The 22,773-nt window shown below is 44.0% G+C and overlaps 1 protein-coding gene across 1 annotated transcript in view; it reads left to right on the top strand.

Moving 5' to 3' along the window:
- The window catches only part of MGAT5 (alpha-1,6-mannosylglycoprotein 6-beta-N-acetylglucosaminyltransferase), a 200,697-nt gene that overhangs the window by 110,253 nt on the left and 67,671 nt on the right, over positions 1 to 22,773 (top strand).

The raw sequence follows: 22,773 nt of genomic DNA, 5'->3' as shown, positions 1-22,773 counted from the left end.
TGTTCAGGGAGGTCTTGGCTGAAACAGCACTCTTGGCTACAGACCAAACCAAGTTTTCCAAAAGCCTTGGGCCCCTTGGCCCTCCTAAGTTGATTTCCAGAGTACATCTGGGGAAAGTGTAACAGGAGAGGAACCAGATTGGATGTGACCTGTTGACAGGTAATGCAGATCTTTTTATGTGTGAAGTCTGCCTCAATAGGCAAATATCATAATTTTTTTTTTGAGGAAACGTTTTTTAGAAGATAGAAGTCTTCAGGAGCTCACAGCGTGCCTCTTCCTAAATATAAGAATTAATTGCTTTCTTGAATGATCACAGACTGTGGTCTTATGTTACTGACTAACCAAGGAAGTTAGGAATCCTACAACTGAAGGAGTACAGGTGATGTACAGGATAAAGAATTCGTTGGTACTGCTTTTCTGACCCTGTGTTCAGAAAAGGAAAAGCAGTGCCCTACCCACCAGCTCTAAGGTGCTAACTACACCAAAGGGATGATGAGATCAGCCCATCTCCAGGGAGGCAGATTTAATTCCAGACAACTCTGTCTTAAACAGCTAGACCTTTGTCTTTGCTTAGTACAGTAGTTCTCAGCTGCAGGCTATTTTATTTACCGATCCCCCTATGCCCAAGGAACATTTGACAGTGTCTAGAGACAATTTTGGTTGTGATGTCTGGTCAGTGGTGCTACAAGCATGTAGTGGGTAGAGGCCAGGGATGCTGCACATGTCCTACAATGAATGGGATGGCCCCTGGCACAAAATACCAGTAATGCCAAGGGTGAAAATCCCCCGGCTGGTAAGAATGTTTCCTCTGTATGTTATGCCATACTTTGTTGTCTCAAGTAAAATGAAAGTTAATCTAGATTGTAAATGGCTATCGAAGATGGTCCCATAAATTTGTGTGGCTGTCCTTGTGTAAAAATGTGTCCTGTGTTGATAGTGCATTTTCCAGCTGACTTTCAGCCAGACTTGGGTTAAAACAGGCATATTAGGTGTTCTCATGCTCAGCTTGTTCATGAAATGAATGGTTTATGGCATTAGTTGTAGGCGGACTGTGGCTTGTAAAGAAAAGCCTCTGCATCTGCTTGAAGAAGATAGCTTGCATGTCCGTGTGGGCTTGATACAGAAATTATATCACTTTCTTTGGGGGCCAAGTGCAACTACCTCCTAGCACCCTTTGGCAACTTTTTCCCTTTCCCTGGAAAAACAAAACAATAAATTGGTTCTGAAAGATTTTGGTCACCTGTTTTGGATAAATTAATACTGCCACTAAAAGGGTGACTTTTCTGTGCCAGTAAGAATACCGAGGCCAGGCACGGTGGCTCACACCTGTAATCCTAGCACGTTGGGAGGCCGAGGCAGGTGGATCACCTGAGGTCAGGAGTTTGCGACCAGCCTAACATGGTGAAAACTCATCTCTACTAAATACAAAACAATTAACCAGGCATGGTGGCGGGCACCTGTAATCTGAGCTACTTGGGAAGATGAGACAGGAGAATCCATTGTATCTGGGAGGTGGATGTTGCAGTGAGCTGAGATCACGCCATTGCACTCCAGCCTGGGCAACAAGAGCAAAACTCCATCTCAAAAAAAAAAAAAAAGAATCCCAAAAGCATTAACCATGTTGCTCAAGTGATCTGGAGTGAGATTTAGAAATCTGTCCATGTTTTGAGGTGTTAAAACTCCACGTGTGCCCAAGATTCTGTGTACCTGTGCCATGCGTCACCTAAAGACTACAAAAGGTTGGGTTGCAGTGTGTCCACGTTCATCTTTGCCTGAGTAATAACACCCAAAAATCCTGGGTGTTACTTCAATTTTATTACTTCCGGCATTCTGTGCTGAAAAAAGCCCAAGAAGGTGAAAAATCCTATAAAGTTTTCACATGAATTGCAGTATCTGAGTGCTCTGTTCCTATAGTCATATCAGTATACTTACTAAAATACTAGATACTAAATGCCTATCAAGAAAAACAAGTCTATTAAATATACAAGCTAAGGAGGAGTGAACTTGTCCTTTAATCTCTTGTCCCCAGATTGATGACCAAGGTACTCAATGGTCTTGTCCTGATGTTATAGTCCATGATGGGGAGGTTGAGGTGGGGAGGGGAATCTTGCCATCAGATTCCAGAATCCCAAGGGTATCAACTTAGGAACCACCTGTGCCCAAGCCCCTTCATATCAAATGAGACTGCTAACAGCCTGATCCCAAATACAAGTCTCTCTTCTTACCTCAGGAACCTAGAGTTCTGGGTCCCTGACCTCTACCTCTGAGACCATCTAATGATCCACTCCTGCTAACACTAGAGGTGTGCCCAGAAGAACAGCAGTCTATCCAGTATGGTCAAATTCAAAATCCTTCTACATTCTTTTAAATAAAGTCATCAGAAATGGAAAATTGATCAACTTTGTAAAAGAGATTTTGAAATATGGGAATTGAAGTGTTAACTATATTACTTTAATTTCTGTGTTTCTTTAAAAATAGTATCCTGAGCACAACTGAATTTTCAAGTGCTGGTACAGAGTTAGTATCTTATGTTTTCATGATCCGATGGCTGCTAAGGTAAATGTCCTGGAGGCCTTTCTTTGACCACGCCAGGAGAACAAGAGTTGCCTCTGAATCACACATTGGGATTCAGACTCGCAACTTAACCACGTGTAAGGTGGTTGACTGTCCTGAGCCTCAGGTTCCTAGCCTGTAAAGTTGGGACAGTAATAGCTGCTGGCTTCTCGGCCTTACTAATCCACACATCACCTGAGTATCTTGTTAAAATGCAGATTCTGGTTCATACCTGGGATGAGACCAAGACTCTTTCTCACAAGCATCCAGGTGATACCGATGGGCTGTTAGAAGAGCATGCTTTGAGCAGCAAGATCTTAGGATAGTTGGAATGTGTATAGTGTGTGGCACAAAGTAGCTGACCGATTCGCAAATAAATAACTCCCATTTTCTACTTAACCTTTGTCTACCTGCTGCTCTTGTCAGACTGCTACCTGTCACTTTTTGCTACTGTGGGTGCCTAGTTCAGTCACCCTCATTCTCACTTTCATATTTGTAGACCTTGCTACTTCTGATTTCTGCCACCTAGCCCCAAGAGCCAGGTAAAGCTGTGGTGAGCAGTGGACCGTAAGAGGAGGTGAGAGACACGCTGTCTTCCTTGTGTCCTGCTGTCCTGGTTTGTACATTCAGGTGCCGCTGGGCAGTGTAATCATAGACTTGGAGATGGATGACTGGGTTCAAATCCTGACTGGGCCACCAGCTGCCTAAGGTTGGGTACATTACTTAGCTGGTGCACAGTAAGTCCAAGTACATGTTTGCTGCTCTTATTAATGTCATTATTGGGGCCAGATAGGAAATGCTGCAATGGGAATTGGTGGGGAGGTGAGCCAGGGAATTCTATCCTGTGAGGAAATGGAAAGTATAAGCCTGCCCAGTGATACTCGAATTGTAATTCTTAATCTATGTAAGTGGTTGGCAAACTCTAGCCTGTGGACCAAATCTAGCCCAACATTTGTTTTTGTCAATTACATTTTACTGGAAGATGGCCATGGCCATTGCTTGTCCATGGCTGCTTTTGCACTAAAATTGTAGAGTTAGGTAATTGTGGCAGACTGTATGACCCACAAAGCCTTAAAATATTTAATCTCTGGCCTTTCCTGGGAAAAGTTTTCTGACCCCTGAATTATGCCACATCCCAAGTAAACCAAGTCTCTCTCAGAACACTGGCCAACAGTCCCCGGCATGGATCTCATTAGAGGTCTTTTTCAGGGTTCTTGATTATATTCTTCTGTATGATTGAGGCCGGTGGATAGCCAATACGTGGAAAAGTGAAGTGTAACTTAACTGAAATCCTGATCACTCTAGAGATGGAGCTCCAGGCATTGAGCCTGGTACCTCTTTGTAGGCATTCAGCAAAAGGTAGTGCTTATTTAGTAACTAATGCATTGATAATAAAAGAGCCTTGAATCTGTGTGGTGTTTCTGCTTCTTGGAGCCCTTCACAGCCATCATTTAAGGTGGTACAGGCTGATGCCTTTTAAGGAAACAAGGGCAGCTGTTATCTTCCTTAACCGTTCTGGTGTGTAGATGAGGAGCTGGCTCAAAGAGGGAGAGTGACATGGCCAAGTCCGAAGCAGGGTCAGGGCTCTGAGCTCTCCTCTGGGAGACTTGCCTCCCTGCTGCCAATAGTTCCATGGAGCTGCTCCACCGCCACTACCCTGGAGGGAGTGGGTCTGTGGTTACAGCAGGATTCTAAAGCTGGGAAGGAAGGTCTCTCTGGGTGAGCTAAGTGTACAGCAGCAGCCCTGAGCAAATACTGGCATCACAGGTAAAATGTTGCTCCTGGCTGCTCACCGCAGGATCGCCAAGTCAGCAACAGCCTTGCAGCCAGTTCTGTAGAGTAAATAAGCCTGATATGAGCATTTCAAATAGTTTCCAGCTCCAGGCCCCAGGGCCTGGTGTGGTCCAGCCCTCGCCTACCTTGGCAACAACCAAAGTCAACCAGTCTTAACTAAATTTGAAAAGTTCCTTTTTATCTAGACTTCAAAGACGCTGTGGTTTTAAAGCATCCCCTGAAATGACATATGATCCCTTTCCTGTATGCCTGAGAAATCAGGCAGCAGAACTTTCAGAAATGTGACCCCACTTCCCCCACTCCTGCCCTTTTCTACTTTATTCTCCATACAGCAGCAGCCAGAGTGATCTTTTCTAAAATGCAGATTGAATCGTGCTACTCCTTTGCTCAGACTCTGCAATGACTTCATTTCACACTTAGAACACCTTACCTTTACAGTGAAATCCAGTCAGGGTTGTGTGTTTTAGAGAGGTTCTCTGAAGCCAGCCACTCCTGCTCTGTACCTACTCCTCTCTGGCTCCTAGACTGTAGCCACAGGGGTCCTGTGTGTCACCCATTCCACCAGGAGCTACCACCCTCTTTAATGACTGCTGCCTGTCCTGGCTCACCCCAACTGGAGCCACCAAGACCACCCTGTTCCACACTTGTGCCTCAACCAGATGTCACCCCTCCCCCTCCCTAGCATAGCACCCTGTTTATTCCTTTTATATCATTTGAATCATCTTGTAATCATATAATTATCTTTTGTTGTCAATCTCTCTTCCTTACTAGACTATAAGCTCTGAGAGAGTAGGAATTGCGCCTGTTTTGCTTACCCAGCTGCCTGGCACATGGTAGGCACTCGGAAACTACTTGAAGACTGAATGAATCTCCCCTAGGTTTAGCTTAAATTACTGTTTATCCATGGAACCTGGGATACAACTTAGAATGCTTTCTGCCTAGGACACTCTCCTGTGTTCTCTGCTGACCCCAGGGAGACAAGAAGAAGGGAGTCTGGTGGAAAAGGAACAGAGCTACACGTGCACATTCCCCAGACCCCATAGAGGCTTCAAGAGTTTTTCTAAACCTCTTGTGAGATTAGCAGGGAGATGGCATGGGAACAAGATGCTGCACAGGGCAATGGGAACTTGGCTGTGGTCCAGCTCTGCTGTCATATGATTGGGACAGGCCATTCCAACCTCACTTTCCTCACTCGCATAAATGAAGGTATTGGTTTAAAAAAAGAATGAATTATTATACACAACAACATGGATGACTTCAAAATAAGAGGAGCATTTATACTGTTTGATTCTGTGTATATTATACATATAAAACTCTACAAAATGCAAACCAATCCATAGTGACCAAAAACAGGTCATTGGTTGATTAGGGAGGGGAGAGGAGGAGAGATGGATATGTTTGCTGTCTTGGGTGTGGTGATAGCTTTATGGGTTTTACATTGTAAGTGTGTGTGTGTATATATACACCCACACATGCTTAGGGAGGGGAGAGAAGGAGAGATGGATATGTTTGCTGTCTTGGGTGTGGTGATAGCTTTATGGTTTTCACATTATAAGTGTGTGTGTGTCTGTGTATGAATGAGGCAGACTTTTATGTGTTCCCATAAAGTCTAGAAATTTGCCAAAGTCTAGAAATTTCTTATCCTTTACAGACAAAATTTGACAACTCCTGGATGAGATCAGTAATTATTCACCTGTGTGTTTTTGGAGCCCTGGGGTCTGCTATTATAGGTGGGTCAAGGAGCAGCCACACAGGATGGGCCCTGCCTCAACAGAGCAGTTCTCATATATCTGTGGCATAGATTTGGCTTTTGGCCTTCCAGTAAGATTTAACTGGGGAAAAGGGTGGTTAAAGTCTCTAGACTAGGTGACTGCTGCATCTGAGATGGAATCCCATTCTGAAAACTATGTAATTATCTAGCTTACTAATTTGGTTGACTTGGGCTTAGTTTAAATTAATGCAAAATTGAAAATGGGAGTCATTTGGGGAAATGCCATTTTATTTCATAGTAGAAATTAACTGCTCTTAGCTCATTGTTTTAATGAACCACCCAAGACCTTTGTGATTAAAGAATGTACTGAAACCCTTGAAAGAACACATTTTTGTAAGTAGATTAAACCTTGTCATTCTGTTTTGTTCTTCAGGCTGCTTAGCCAGGCTTCTCTGCCCATATAATATAGAGATAAATAAACCAGATAAATTTAAAGCCACCCTAAGTCAAATTGGCATATATTTTGAAATAACAAAGTTGGAATCAGTTTTGTTGGATTTACTGGAAAGTCTGATGTGATCATAGCTATTTGTTCTGGTTCCAACCAGAAGAATGTTAAAAATTAGAAAATCATGTGTCTCCTGCTTATTTCCCCTGGGGGAAAAGTCAGAAAAGATCTTTTCATGATCCCTTGGAGATGGCGCTTGCCAGAGGCAGGGAGTGGCAATGGTGGGCCCCCGGGGGCAGCCACTCACCAAGCCGTGGTTACCTGTGCCTGGCACATGATAAAGTGCACTCACATCACAGAGCCTGTTCTCTAAATTCAAGGATAAGATTGGAACAGGCAAGGAAGGAACAGAGGAGAAATCAGATGCAAAGGGAAACATCAGAACTGAATCATTAGCTTTTAAGATTCTAAGAGCCATGGTCCAGGAGCCTTAAGGATTTGTTTTAATGGTGTTGGCTGTATGCTGACTATAACATAACCCCATGTGGCACCCCCTTGTAAGCATGTCAGTGTTTGGTAAGTGTATGTGAGTAGGAATCAATGTGGAACTAGGAGTCCATGGGACCCGGAGGGTAGCCTCACCCGATGTCATCACCCTACTGGTCCATTCCCTGTTTCAGCAAGCTTTATGCGATTGCCTTAGATCCATGAGATTTCCTTGTCACACATTCTTCTTCTTGTACCCATTTCAGCCCGGAGACACTGATTGGACATGGCGTAAGGGAGGTGGAGGAGCCTTGGATGGGAAAGAAGATGCCCAGACTTTCATTTCTGTTGTGCCATTTATTGGCTACTTGTCCTCGGAAGTCATTTGCCCTCTGGGTCTCACTTTCCTTATCTGGCGCCCTCCCAGCATCATTCTGAAATCTGAGGTTTCAGAAGAAGCTTTGAGTTGAATAACGAGTTCTATGTTCCAGGCCAAGTCATGCTTTCAGTCTCCTGTTTAAAAGTCTATCGAGAGGCCGGGTGCGGTGGCTCATGCCTGTAATCCCAGGACTTTCGGAGGCCGAGGAGGGTGGATCACGAGGTCAGGAGTTCAAGACCAGCCTGGCCAAGATGGTGAAACCCCGTCTCTACTAAAAATACAAAAATTAGCTGGACATGGTGGTGGGCGCTTGTAATCCCAGCTACTCGGGAGGCTGAGGCAGAGAATTGTTTGAACCGAGGAGGCGGAGGTTGCAGTGAGCTGAAATCGTGCCACTGCACTCCATCCTGGGCCACAGAGCAAGACTCCCATCTCAAAATAAAATAAAATAAAAAAATAAAAGTATCGAGTTTGGGGGCATAAGGGTAAGAGGAAAATAAAACCAAGGCTCCTTTTTCAGCATACAGCTTCAGTAGAAACCCCAAATTCTTGAAATCTGTATAGTAGACTGTAAGTTTTTTCTCCTTTCAGAGCCCAGCCCACTGACACTTTACAGTTGACAGCCCAGCCCAGATATGGGCTGCTGTGGCTTCTACCGAATCATGCTTGGGACTGCCAGTTTTCTTTTGGATTGGGGCTTGACGTGGTTAGGAAGAATGCATGGCAACCTGCCCTGAATCTGGGACTTGGAGCCTATCAGCTCCCTGCCCTTTGATAATGGAATAGTCTGTAGACTTCTTCCCACTTGTGAGAAAAAACTCCCCCTTAGAAGTCAACTGGTAGAGCTTCTCATAGCTTACAGTTCCAAGCAATATCTTGGTTATAGGTCCAGGCAGGACTCTGACATGGCCCTCTGGAATAGCATTGATGTGTGGGGTTCTTTGCTAAGATGATTTCCAGTCTGTGTTCCAGGGAGATTTAGGAAAGTTGAAGTTCATTCTTAGAACCTAAGTCTGTGTTTGTTGTTTTGTTTCATTTTTTTAAAAAAAAAAAAAAAAAAAAAGCTTACGTGGTCATAAGTGCCAGCTGGGAACTTGTTCAGCATCCACATGCCAGGGCCCCTTGTCACCCTCATATAGTCAGAATTTCCAGGGAAGGGACCAGGAAATCTGTGTGTTCCAACAGGTGCTCCAAACAGGCAGGCTTGGGAAATGCCACACTAGGTAGCCACCCATTTTCCTAGTTCAGAAAAACCTTATCTCTTCCTTTCCATGTGTGGTATATGGCTGCCATGTAACCAGCAACCACATCAGGCTGTAGAAGACACTTGCTATTCCACTATTCACTCGTTTTACCTTGGCCACATCCAGCGCTCAGAGCCTTTGCTTCTCAGTACAGCTGACCAACTGCACGGCCTCCAAGGACTTGCCCCCTTGTTTCCATGATAACAGCCAGTCGCATAAATCCATGTGGGGTGCAAAACATGGATATGGGTTTCAGTAATGTATCTCTCAAGAATGCTTATCTTTTAACCCAAGAATGCAAATGAATTTTTTTTTTTCAATTTTAGATCTTTTAAAGCACTGTCTCGTAGCCTTTTGAAGCATGTATCTGTTTTATAGGTGATAGAACAAAGCCTCAGACATTTAGAAGAAACAGTCCACCTTTAGGATAAATCATATTCTTCTCAACCTTCCTTTCCTGTGACCTTTACACTGTAGAGCAGGCCACTCATGGTACAAAGGTTTGAATGATAGATGATAGAATCTTAGACCTTTGTCCCAGGTGGTTAGGGAGGTGTTCCAGAAACCTGGGAATGGAGAGTAGTTTTCTTGGTGCCCCTGCATGAAAACTACTAGCCAGTTGCTTATTGCATGGGTGGCTGGTGCCCTCCCAGCAGCATAAACAGCTAAGTGCAAATCACTGCAGCTGTGAGAAGAAAACATGCAAGACTGCTGTCGATGAAAAGAGGCTCTTGGGGCTCAGCAGAGGGTCTCCCGTGAAAGCCAGGGCTGGCTTGGGAAGCTGGAAGCTCAGGCAGCCAGTGAACATCCTGAGGGTGGGGTGCTTCTGGAAGGTTCCGAATCACTGCCTTCCTGCTCCAATAGCGCTGGGATGAGTTCATTTGTAGCTCTTAGTAAACACAGCTGTTGTGGTTGTAATTTGCCTGGAGGATTTTTACTATTACTCCAACCCTAACAGTTTGGCAGCTGATATGGGAGCAGTGGTGTTGAGGGATGGGAAAAGAAGTTGCTGAGAGCAAAGAGAGAGGGTGGCAGCTGCCCATGGACAGAAGCCACTGAGCAAGTGCGAGTGTGTGGAAGCTGTTCTCCATGGACAAGGAGGAGGCAGCGTCTCACATAGTGACCCAGGGGCCTTCGGTGCCCAGACGATGAGCAGTACAGGGAGAGGAGCCAGAGGACCCGTGTGGAAGGTTGTTAGAAAAGCATTGCAAGATTGTTCCCCTCAAGTGAAGAAAGGGTTGAGAGCATTCTTGAAAGGAGACAGAACTCGAATGCCTCTGAATTAAAACAGTCTGAAAGGCATGGTCTACTGAATGTGATTGGGCACTGATTTATAAGAATGAGGTAATTGTGTTGATTATGTGATTTTCCACCTAAATAGAACATTATTGAAGTATAGCTTGTAAGAAAACATGGTTTGGATGAGATTTCTAGGCATAGTCCCTATTTAAGAGTATGGTGACAAATTGAGGAGGTAGACTTACACTGGTCCATCCCGGACAGCAGGTTGTTGGGCTGGCAGGCGATAGCCTCATTGTTCAATACTGAGATACTGGGGTGCTCCCTCCAGTGTTCCCACAGAGTTCCTTGTGGCATCTCAGCCTTCCTGAGGTGGTGCAGTCCAGGCATGGAGAGACAGTCAAGGGCACTGCCACCCTCCCAACTCGATGAAGGCTTCCCAGCTGGGGAAGGAGAACTGGGGACTTCATTTGGTTCAAGGGTGAAAATCCCTGAGGATGCTCCAGCTTCATCTTGGGAGAATAATGTTCATTCCTTGGTGACACTGCTAGAGGTTCAGACACACCAAAAATAGGAAGCCTTGGAACGAATTCTCTATGGTCCTTATCAACCATTGTTTAAAACATCAGCCAGTGGAGCAAAAACACAGCAGTAGAATGAAACAGAGGTGTGTGTGGATTTCTGCCTTTTACTTGGAGAGAGAAGCAAAGTTAGATGTATGATTTTAAAATGAAGGTGGAGAAGCAATTCTCAAATCTGGGAAGGATGGGGGATTCATAGAAGCCAGTGGAATATGTTGGGCCAGTTAAAGGAAGTCTCGCCTCTTTCCGGTGGCTGTTTACACTGCTGTGAAGAACAAGTATATGAAGTGTTAGTATGGATTGGCATCTGGGGGCTTCCCGTGCCAATTGGAGTGCTTAAATTTTTGATAGAAATGAAAATTATGAGATTTACCCTGTAGAACCTTCTACATTAGTGCAGATCCATGTCATAGACACCTTGAAACATAGGCCCTGCAAGAACAGAGCTTGCTGTTGGAGTTTTACATTAAAAATACAGACTCTAATCCCAGCACTTTGGGAAGTCCAGGTGAGTGGATCACGAGGTCAGGAGATTGAGACCATCCTGGCTAACATGGTGAAACCCCATCTCTACTAAAAATACAAAAAAAAATAGCCGGGCATGGTGGCAGGTGCCTGTAGTCCCAGCTACTCCAGAGGCTGAGGCAGGAGAATGGCGTGAACCTGGGAGGCGGAGCTTACAGTGAGCTGGGATCACGCACCTGCACTCCAGCCTGGGCGACTGAGCAAGACTCCGTCTCAAAAAAGAAAAAGAAAAAAAAAATACAGATTGGGAGCAGATTTTACAATGTGGAATATTTGTTGGAAGCAGATTTCAACCTTCAATTGCAAGAAAGGGTATTATGGCATTGAGAAGCAGTGATAAACCAGTTTAGAAAATATTTTTAATATTTGTGCTTCTAAAGCCATATTTAGCATCTATACACAATTTTATACTTAAATAAAAATCATATATGCAATATATGCTCATAAAACCTGGTGGTGGCTATGCAGCCCTCAGTACTGAATGAGTCCATCTGCAGTCAAGATAATCAGGACTAGCCTGGGCACAGTGACTCATGCCTGTAATCCCAGTACTTTGGAAGGCTGAGGTGAGCGGCTCGCTTGAGCCTAGGAGTTTGAGACCAGCCTGGGCAACCTGGTGAAACCCTATCTCTTCTAAAAATACATAAATTAGCTGGGTGTGATGATATGTGCCTGTGGTTCCAGCTACTCAGGAAGCTGAGGTGGGAGGATCGCTTAATACCAGGAGGTCAAGGCTGCAGTGAGCTGAGATTGTACCACTGTACTGTATAAATCAAGACTCCTGCTCCAGCCTCGAGGGACAGCAGAGCTCCAGGGAATGCTGGAGCTGTCCCTACTCAGTTGTAATTTGTACTGCTGGCCAGCCTTTGATTCTCTCCCTCTTTTTTTTTTTTTTCCCCCTCAAGTTTACCTAAACTCCTTCCATAATGTTTGATGAAAGAGTGGAGTCATAAAATTCATGGTTGTTTGGTGCTCTCTAACTTTTCTTTTCTTTTTTTCTTTTTTTTTTTTATTATAAGTTCTAGGGTACATGTGCAGCACGCGAGTTTGTTACATATGTATAACGTGAGAAGCATGTGGCCATGTTGGCGTGCTGCACCCCACATTAACCATCGTCATCCCTGTAGCATTAGGTATAATATCTCCTAATGCTATCGCCTTCCTCCTCCTCCTGCAATAGCACCGCCAGCCGTGTGATGACTGCCCGCCTTCGATGTGTCCTGAAGTGTTTTCAATTGTCAATCCACCTACGCGAGTACGAACATGCAGTGTTTGGTTTTCTGTCTCTTGAGACTAGTTTTGCTGAGACTGATGGTTTCCAGCTTCATCCCCGACGTCCTAGCAAAAGGACACGGAACTCATCGCGTTTTTTATGGCTGCATAGTGTCCATGGTGTCATATGTGCCCACAATTTTCTTAATCCAGTCTGTCACACAGATGGACATTTGGGTTGTTTCCGGAGTCTTTGCTATTGGAAGCTAGGCCCCGCAGTAAACATAGCGTGTCATCCGTGTCTTATAAGCAGCATGACTTCAAAATCCTTCTGGGTATCATCCCCCAGTAATCAGGGATGGCCTGGGTCAAATGGTATTTCTAGTTCTAGATCGCTTGAGGAATCACCACACAGTTGTTCATTCCCACAATAGGTTCGGACTAAGTGTTACAGGGTTCCACAACAGCTGCTACAAAGTGTTCCCTATTTCTCCATCATCCTCGGTCCAAGCACGCTGTTGTGTGTCCGGAATTCTCTTCAATGATTGCCATTCGCTACGACGTGCTGATGACGTGTACCTCTCATTGGGGTTTGTTGATTTGATTTCTACCTGATGGCGAACTGACTGATAGAGCAGTTTTGTTCATCTGTGGTCCTCGTCTGGCTCGTACTGAACTGCTCTTCTTTCTGAGAAGTGTCTGTTCACTATGCCCTTTGGCCACTTTTTGATGGGAGTTCCGTTTGGTTTCTTTTCTGTACATTTGCTCTGAGTTCTTTATAGGAATTCTGGATATTAGCCCTTTGTCACGTGAGTAGATTGCAAACTTTTCATCCCATTCTGTAGCGACTTGCCTGTTCACCTTCTGATGGTAAGTTTACTTTTGCCTGTCGGCAGAAGCTTCTTTTAGTTTTAATAGATATCCGCATTGTTGTCAATTTGCTTTTGTTGCCCAGTGGCTTTTGTTTGCGTGTTTTACAGCACATGCAGTCCTTGCCCCATCGCCTACACATGATCGCTAGCAATGAAGTCTCACGCCCCCTAGGAGTTTTCTCTGCTAGAGGCGTTTCCTTATGGTTTTATTAGGTTCCTAACATTTAAGTCTCTAAGTCCAGTCTTGAATTTAATTTCGCTATCAAGCGAGTAAGGACCCAACGGACTCCAGTTTCAGCTTTGCTACTTATGGCTAGCCAATTTTCGCCAGGCACCATATTATCAATAGGGAATCTTCTTCCCCCATTTCTTGTTTTTGCCTCAGGTTTGTCAACCGAGATCCAGATGGCTGTAGATGTGCTGCGGTCATTATCTCTGAGGGCCTACCTGTTTCTTTTCGCATTGGTCTATATCTCTGTTTTTCGGTACCCCAGTACCAACCAGTACCATGCTGTTTTGGTTACTGCAGCCTTGTAGTATAGTTTGAAGTCTCTCCCTCTTGATTCTGTTTTTGATAGATTGAGCTCCTTGAGGAGATGATAATGGCTGACATTTTAGTGCTTCCTATGTTCCAGGTATGGCCTTCACAATGACTCTGTGAAGTAACCACCATTATTGGCCCCATTTTTGAGTGAAAGAACTGAGGCAGATAGAGGTAAAGTTTCCTCAGGTGGTCAGGATTTGAATTACAGCATGTATTATAGCCAACATACTGGACTACAAGGAATGGATTCTCTCTTTGGTAACTTCCTCCTCTTTCTCCAGCCCATCTTCTCAAATCCCAAAAGCCTAAATACATTTACGTTGGCATGGTACTGATTTCAAGGAAAAGTTCTGTAGGATTCTGTGTGGAAACTTGAAATCCCTTATGCAGAGTATCGTGAAACCAAAATGGGATAAAACTGCTTGCCTTTGTTGCAAAACAAGTGAAACAAAGCTTTATTCCCGAGATGAAATGTGTCAGTTTTCAGTTTTCACTATATGTGATTCTTGTAATCCAGAACCAATTATTAGAAACATACTTGCATATCAGGACTTCAAAAGATATGTCTGCTTTTAAAGAGCTTGGAGAGCAGAAATACTGACTTAGACAAGTGAAAAATGAGGGAAATTTTAAAATGAAGTTAAAAATTGGGTGGTAGAGCACATCTCATGAACCCAGAAGGGCTTTAAGGGAAAAGGCAGGAGTGATAGTCCACATGTGGGATGGGGGAATTCCGTCTCACTTCCCTAATTATGTCAGAGCACATCTCGTCAACTGGAGAGGGCCCAGAAAGTTGGTAGTGCTGGCTTTCACCAAGTATTTTCATCCTCTTCCAGACTGCTGGGGTGTTTCATGACCACAGAGGTGGGAGTCAGTGCAGGTTGTCCCCAGGCACTCCAGAGAGTAACACTGCCACTGTAAGGAATTAGTAGAGCAATGTACAGCCCTGTTGATCGAGACCAGTTAGTGAACTTCCAGGTTCTCAAGGCATGCTAAGGTTTGGCCAGACCTCCAGATGGTGCCAGCACACCGAGAATGAAAAATGAGGAGCTTCCCAACAACCTAGAAGGCAGCAGCACTGTCTGTGTTTTTCCAGGAGGAAATCAGGCTCTGGGAGATGTGGAATTTTAACCTACTGCCTAAGAGAGTCTTCACTGAAATAATTCAGTTCAAACGCTCCCTTCTTATTCTTTCTCTTTCTTTCCCTTTCTCCTTCCTCCCCTTCCCTCACTTTTCCTCCTTCCTCTTCCCTCCTTTTCTTCTTTACCATTTTTAATAATGGATATAATTTACTGGAGATATACACAATTTGTCCTAAATTGTCCTAAAGACAGTGCCTTTTTATTTTCTTACTCTTAATGATAATGTTGACTTGGAAGGAATTGGCAAATGAATCATTTAAACCAGTGACAATATAAGTAACAACTTGAAGGAGAAGCAGAGGTTTAACCACTTTCATGGACCAATCACTTACTATTTGGACCAGATAATTCATTTCTGCTCTGTGACCTCTAACCTCAGCATGCCTCCTGTCTGAAAGAGCCTTCCTTGCTGTTGGGCCTAGGGAAGGAAAGAAATTATCCCTCATCCTCATGCAGTGGCTCACCTGGAGCAGCTGAAACTAGCAGAGTCCAAAATACTAAATTAGCCTTATTTATATTTTGTGACAGTGTGCTGGCTTCTGCAGGACTGTGATCCGAGGATAGGCACCCCTGAAAATGGTACTCATTTAGCAGCCAGGGCAGGTCTTCCTACCAGCACCATCCAAGGTGGTAACTCAGTAGGCTCAGACAAATCCCACTCTGCCACTAACCATCTCCGTGCTCTGCCCAGATCCTTTGACCTACCCAAACCATGTTTTTATCCTTAAAATGGGCTCACAGCACTTGATCTTCCTAGCTCACATTGTTGACACAGGGATCAGATAAGAGACAGCTTTGAAAATTCTTTGCAAACTGTCACAAGCTAATCAGCTATGTCTGGGAATCTGTTTGGATAAATTAGAAGTGCACTTAGCTGTAATTAGCAAAATACCTCACCACCATGAAGCAAGGGTTAACTTTTCTCATATAATACAGTCTGGGGTACGGGGCTGGTTTCTTCATTGGATGTCTGCAAAGACCCAGGCCACTTGGGTCTCTCCTTTGTCATCCTTCATGTGTTGGCTTGCCACCATAGTGTCACAAGGCCTGCAGTCCTCATAGCTGTGGTCTAAGCAGAAAGTAAGATGAAGGGGCTGGAACCTTTTCTCAAGAAATAGAAGCTTCTTCTAAAGCTTCCCTTCCTCTGATTTTTTTCCCCCATTTGACCTAGATCACGTGAACATTCTTGGCTGCAGGGGAGGCCAGGAAAGTTAGGACGGGCCAATTGAGATTGGCTTATCAATCAGGATTCACTAGGTCTGTCCTCAAGAGTATAGGATTCTAGTAATGAGGTAGAAAGGAAGAAAAATAAGTTTTATGACCACGGTTCCTTTACCTTCCGATTTCTCTCTATCAAAGTCACACAACACTTACATGGACAAAAGCAATGCAGGCAGTAGTCATAGAGATACAGGAGATAGTTTATGCCCTCCCAGGGCCCTGCCTTCCCCAGCTGATGTGACTTGGTCTTTCAAAGGACTCCCAACATCAAAACTATTCAATTTTTTCATGTTGAGTACTTTTCCCTCACCTATTTTTCCATTCCTGTTAGCTGGAGCAGAAGGGCCTCTAACTCCTCTTTTAGAGAAATGACTAATGCTCATACTAGCAGATACCAGACGTGTCCAAGGAGGTACCTTGGGCTTAATTCCAGCAGTTCTCGACGGAGTCCACGTGGCATGTGCTATACCCAGCATACCTAGCTGGACAGCAGGCATTTTCTGCCAGCCCTGCTTAGAAGGCCTTCAAACCATTGTTTCCTGGCCTTGGTGTGGAGGGTCAGCCAGCGTACCAGTTTTCAATGGATTGCTATTCAGCTCCAAATTCATCGTTTCTAATTGCTCAGTGAAAATGGATCTGGCCCCTGGAAGTATGTTTTCTTTGCAGCTGGCACTAAAACATTGTCACTAGAGGGCGTGGAAAGATGCTACAGGAGGAAAAGGGTTTTATATCTGGTTCCTGGGAAGCTTCTACAGCATCAGGATCCTGCCGCATGGGCACTAGAAGTGGGGAGGTGGAGGCTGTATGGGGGAGCAGAACATGTGAGCTCAGGACTTGGTGACTGGGAGACAGAGCCCGTAGCAAGGTTCTCATCTTTTATAATTCTTCTCTGTCTGTGCTTTACCTTCCCCAGGGTCAGATCTATTGACAAGGCACTCTGACGTAGAAATGTCTTTCAAACCCTAGAGGCAGAATACAGTTAAGAGCATGGGCTTTAGAGACAAACCGGAATTTGTTTCCAAGCTGTGCCATTTACTCTCTGTGTGCTCTTTTACGGGACACTTAACTAATCTAAGTCTCAGTGTTCTCGACTGTTAAATCAGAACACTAATCATATACAACTCACAGGGTTATCTGGATTACTTTTTTTTTTTTTGAGACAGAATCTTGCTCTGTTGCCCAGGCTTGTATACAGTGGCGTGATCTCGGCTCACTGCCACCTGTGACTCCCAGGTTCAAGCGATTCTCCTGCCTCAGCCTCCCTAGTAGCTGGGATTACAGGCATGTGCCACCATACCCAGCTAATTTTTGTATTTTTAATAGAGATGGGGTTTTGCCATATTGGCCAGGCTGGTCTCGAACTCCTGACCTCAGGTGATCCATCTGCCTCAGTTTCCCAAAGTGCTGGGATCATAGTCATGAGCCGTTGCACCCGGCCTGGATTACTTGAGATGATGATATGTGAGAGCATTGAGTGCAGTGCCTGGCACATAGTAATGATTATGTTGTGGCTGTGGTTGAGGCCCTCAGCTTTGAGTGGGTGATGGGACTGGATAATTTGAGTCCTTTCTACTCTAAATCCTCACGATAACATGGATGCCTCAGGCCTTCTGGCTTTTTCTCTCACTTTGTCTTCTCCCCTGTTCTTTCCCACCTTTTGCTTACATTAGTCCATTCTCCCTATGTCTAGACTTTTGCTGTAATGAATTAACAATGGTCTGATGAAACAGTTTCTAAATATTTTCTTAGTCCCTTGCAGAAATGCATGTACTTTTGTTCTGCATATTTTATCATCTTGTTATTACTTGCTAGTATTCCTGTCTCCAGGATCAAGTTGTCCTTTCCTGCTTTGTTCTTTTAGGAATAAAATAAAGAAGTGTTATTGTGGCCACTACCCAAAAGATAGATGAGTCACAGCTTAGGAATAGACACAGAGGTTTTTTGTTTGTTTGTTTGTTTGTTTGTTTTGTTTTGTTTTGTTTTTTGAGACGGAGTCTCACTCTGTCGCCCGGGCTGGAGTGCAGTGGCCAGATCTCAGCTCACTGCAAGCTCCACCTCCCGGGTTCACGCCATTCTCCTGCCTCAGCCTCCCGAGTAGCTGGGACTACAGGCGCCCGCCACCTCGCCCGGCTAGTTTTTTGTATTTTCAGTAGAGACGGGGTTTCACAGTGTTAGCCAGGATGGTCTCGATCTCCTGACCTCGTGATCCGCCCATCTCGGCCTCCCAAAGTGCTGGGATTACAGGCTTGAGCCACTGCGCCCGGCCAACACAGAGGTTTTAATGACATTAAGTGGTTTCTTGTCCTTGTGAGGAAGCATCTGTAACTTTCGAGGGCTTCCCTTTGCCAGCTGGATAAGGAGTTCAAAGAATTAAGTTTTATGCAGGCATACCAGCAGATAGAGGCAGCTCACCGGCACCTGCAAGCCCAGAGAAAGTGGTTCTGTGAGCGAGTACTGCCCCTAATGGGACAGAGGTTTTTACCAGCGAGTGATCATGGCTGGACTGCAGGCATTATGAGGGCAGGCACCCAGTGGTCTTACATTTGTATCCCTGGTGCCTAGCCAGGCCCTGGCCTCAGGAGGTACAAAATATGTATTTTAAGAGAATAACATGTGGATGTTTGGATGGAAGTCAGCCAGTCCTAGGAGCATGAAGTCTGTTTCATCCCTTCTTGATGAGAACTCTGGCACTTCTCATGGACGGGAACAGAAACAAATCAAGTGGCTTGCATCTTAGTGCTGTGTTCTTATGGCGAAAGGATTTAGGCCATGGCTCTGCGCTTGTTCTTGATTCCATCACTTGTCCTGTGGCCTTCGGCATATTTTAACCTCTGTCAACCCTGTTTTCTCACCTGTAAAACAAGAGTGACACGAACAGTACTTGGGTCATGGGGCTGTAGAGATGAGATATGAGGCATGTCAAGAAGTGCATAGTATAGTGTCTGGCATGTAGTAAGTTCCCAAGAAAGGTTTGCTTGGAGATTCCTTTTCCTAAGACAAGGAGGGTGTCGTTCAGACTTAGAGATTTTTAGCACTATGGAATTAAGAGATCATTTTCTAGTCCAGACTCTCCCCATCCTGAATTTCATCTGTTGAACAGGCATGATAATACTCACCTCACAGGATTGTGGAAATAAATAAGCTAGAAATATGCATATGGTATAATTTCTTCTGGAGCATAGTAAATGCTCAAATGGTAGCTACTGTCTTTTATTTGCATCACATACTCATCATTTATGACTGCACTGAAGTTAGCCTTTTAACAGAAAACAGTAGTATCAGTCTGGCCCAGCTTTATGCTGTTGTTAGAATGCAAGTGCACTCCTCCTGGTCTTGTGCTGCAAGTGGAGTGGTTAAGGAAAAGGGACATGGATTATAGGCAGACCCTCTCCTTATCACCTTGCCACCCAGCCTTGCAGTCTCGGGCAAACCATTTGTCTCTGTGAGCTTCCATTTCTTCATCTGTTACCTGGCAGGTGCACTGTGAAGCTCTCATGAGAGAAGAGTGTAAATACTGATACCATGTTGGAATGGTAGTCCTCATTTTTCTGATTATATCTTATTTTAGTATTACTTTCACTGTCCAGCATATGGTCAGATATTGTCCTGTTTAGCTCTCTTATTTCTGCCCACACAAGCCAAGTTGGTTATATTCAATTTTTAATTTAACAGAGGGCAAGATCCTGGTTTCGTTCAATGACAGTACATACAGTTGTAGAGCAGACACTGTTCTAAGGTTTGATAATGAAAGAGTAAACACGTTGTTTGCTTGCCTTTATGGATCTGATACTCTAAAGACGAAAAAGAAGGTAATACACCATTAAATTAATATACAGTGCAGTGATATGTTCTATGAAAAATAAAGGTAGAGAAACAGAATGACAGAAGTTGCCCCCCCCCCCAGTTTTTTGCTCTTTTAAAATCCGCCTACCTCCCCATCCCAAATTCCGATGAAGTCCTTGCAAAGAGAAGAGCCCGTGCAATCATTTGTGGAAATGAATTCTGAACTCTTTGAATCATGGGAAGACTGAATTTTTCCTGATTATAATGACTACTTAGAATAGCCTGATTATAATGACTATTATAGCTTGATATGGTGGTATGTTCTTTTAGTCACAGCAACTTGAGAAGATGAGGCAAAAGGATTGCTTAAAGCCAGGACTATTGCTTGTATTGTAGTTTGCCATCATCATGTTTGTGAATGCACTCCACTGCACTCCAGCCTGGGCAACATAGCAAGACCTATCTCTAAGATAGATAGATAGATAGACAGACAGACAGACAAACAGGAGAGATTAGAGAGAGAGAGAGATTAGATAGAATCATTGTAGTTCCAGTAAAGGGTGGTTGGCTTCCTACTTTCCATGGAAATGCAAACAGTTTTCCAAAATCCTGCCCAGGCTCTTAAATGCAAGTCTTAGTCTTAGCTTCTTCAAACTTCGTCATTGGCTTTTGTGGACTTGGTCTTTAGGTTTGTTCTCTAAATCATTGCAATTTGTAATTCTTTAGAAGTTGATTTTTAGCTGCTTCCTGGACCCTGCTTAAGCATGAACATAGGTTTTTTATGGCAAAAATACATTTGAAATGTATATTCTTAATAAAACAAAAGTTATTTTTCTAATAGAGCCTAGTTATATGAAACAAGTTTGGGTTTTCAGGAATTGAGAAGTGTCTGGCCCCATTCTTAATGCTACCCCTGGAGTTTTGCTATGGTTCTCAGCCAAGCTGTTGCTCTTTGGAATCACCCGTAGAGCCATTAAAACCCCAGTGATGGCCAGGTACACTGGCTCCCATCTGTAATCCCAGCACAGTGGGAGGCCAAGGCAGGAGGGTCACTTGAAGCCAGGAGTTTGAGGCTGTAGTAAGCTACGAACATGCCGCTATACTCTAGCCTGGACAACAGCAATACCCTGTCTAAAAATAATAATAAAGTCCCAGTGCCCAGGCCCAGCCCCAGCCCCAACCCCAGATCAGTAAATCAGAATCTCTGACGTTGTGATAGAAGCTCCCCAGGTGATTACAGTATGCAACCAAGGTTGAAAACTACTGTTCTGGAGACTTCTGTTGTGCCTAAATAGGAATATTGAGGCTGCCAGCAATACTTCTTTAAAGGATGTTTTTCAAATATAGTATGCCTGAAAATCATGGGTGGAACTCGTCAAAAGCTGTACCACCCCTAGGAATTTGGCTACAGTAAAGCTACATTAGGACCTTAGGATCACGAGTATTCTAGGTGATTTGATACAGGTAGTGGGGGAACCAAACTTAGGTAGAGCTTTTAAGCCTGTACCTCTCCAGCTAATTCTTAGGCATTCCAGGATTGAACACTACTGTGAAGGTTTGGGAGTAGACCAGAAGATCTCATGGTGGACTTTCACTTCTTAAAGTCCTGGTTACCTACTTCTACCATTTCCTTTGTCAGACCTGCTGAGGCCAACAGCCCACTGAACATTGGGGCGGCCAGACTGCCCCCAACAGCCACCATGAATTTCTGCACCCACAGCTTGAGCTGTGTGCATATCAAGTGTTGAGTTTACTACCAAACCTGTTCATACCACATACCTGTGTTGTAATTATGTAGTATCATTAACACATAAACCGATGAAATATAAATGTGAAAAGTAAGAGCACTCCTGTATAAACTTAGTTGGTAGCTTCGGAAAGATTTGATAGAGGCTAGTCCTTTTAAAATATTGCTGTTAAATTTGGGGTAGTCAAGATGCCAGTAAAATAATGGGGAAATTCACAAAAACGTGGAGGCTGCCTTTACAAACTTGCTCTGAAAATATTTTCACACTTACTGACATTTTAAAGAGATTTCAGAGACAGCGGTATAGTTTTATAGTAAAATGTTCATGGTATATAGGTATCACTTTTTATTTTGCCTGCATCAAAGGATTTTTTTCTATTAGTTCATCACCTATTTCTCCCTCTTCTGAATAAAAAACAATGAGCAATGATGTCTGCTGTGGTTAGGTAAGACTGCTGTGATTAGCCATTAAGATACTCACCTGAGCATTTAATTTTCTGCTTATTAAACAGTACACAATTTAATGAACTTTGTATTTTTCTTATAAAGCACCAAATGCCTCCAATTTAAATCAAGCACTGAAAGGAGAGTATTAGTCAAGTACTTCATTACTAATCTAGCTATTGAACTGTACTTCATTAAAAGATTTGCTTTTGAAATTGTTTTGTTCCTTCTGGCTGCCCCAGGCTGTTTTAAATACTGCTGTTGTCCACTTCTGCAGCTGGTATCCAGTTGTTTTTATATTAATAATACAGGAATTAATCTCACCATAACACATCTCAAAGCTCTAAATCATAGTTCACAAACTCCAGCCCACATACCTGTCACCTGTTTCTGTATAGCCCATGAGCTAAGCTTTTTTTTTTTTTTTTTGAGGTAGAGTCTCGCTCTGTCGCCTAGGCTGGAGTGCAGTGGTGCGATCTCGGCTCACCGCAAACTCCGCCACCTGGGTTCACGCCATTCTCCTGCCTCAGTCTCCCAAGTAACTGGGACTACAGGCACCCACTACCACACCCGACTAATTTTTTGTATTTTTTAGTAGAGACGGGGTTTTACCGTGTTAGCCAGTATGGTCTCAATATCCTGACCTTGTGATCTGCCTTCCTCGGCCTCCCAAAGTGCTGGGATTACAGGTGTGAGCCACTGCGCCTGGCTGCTAAGCGTGGTTTTTATGTTTTTAAATGATTGAGAAAAGAATCAAAAGAAGGGTATAGTGGACATAAAAATTTTATGTAATTTGATGTCCCATAAAGTTTGTTTCTTTCTCTCTCTCTCTCTCTCTCTCTCTCTCT

The sequence above is a fragment of the Rhinopithecus bieti genome, unplaced genomic scaffold (assembly GCF_001698545.2).
Source record: "Rhinopithecus bieti isolate Rb0 unplaced genomic scaffold, ASM169854v2 scaffold_15296, whole genome shotgun sequence".
NCBI classification, from domain to species: domain Eukaryota; kingdom Metazoa; phylum Chordata; class Mammalia; order Primates; family Cercopithecidae; genus Rhinopithecus; species Rhinopithecus bieti.
The sequence above is the reverse complement of the archived record's forward strand: the minus strand, read 5'-3'. Positions and strand labels throughout refer to the sequence as shown.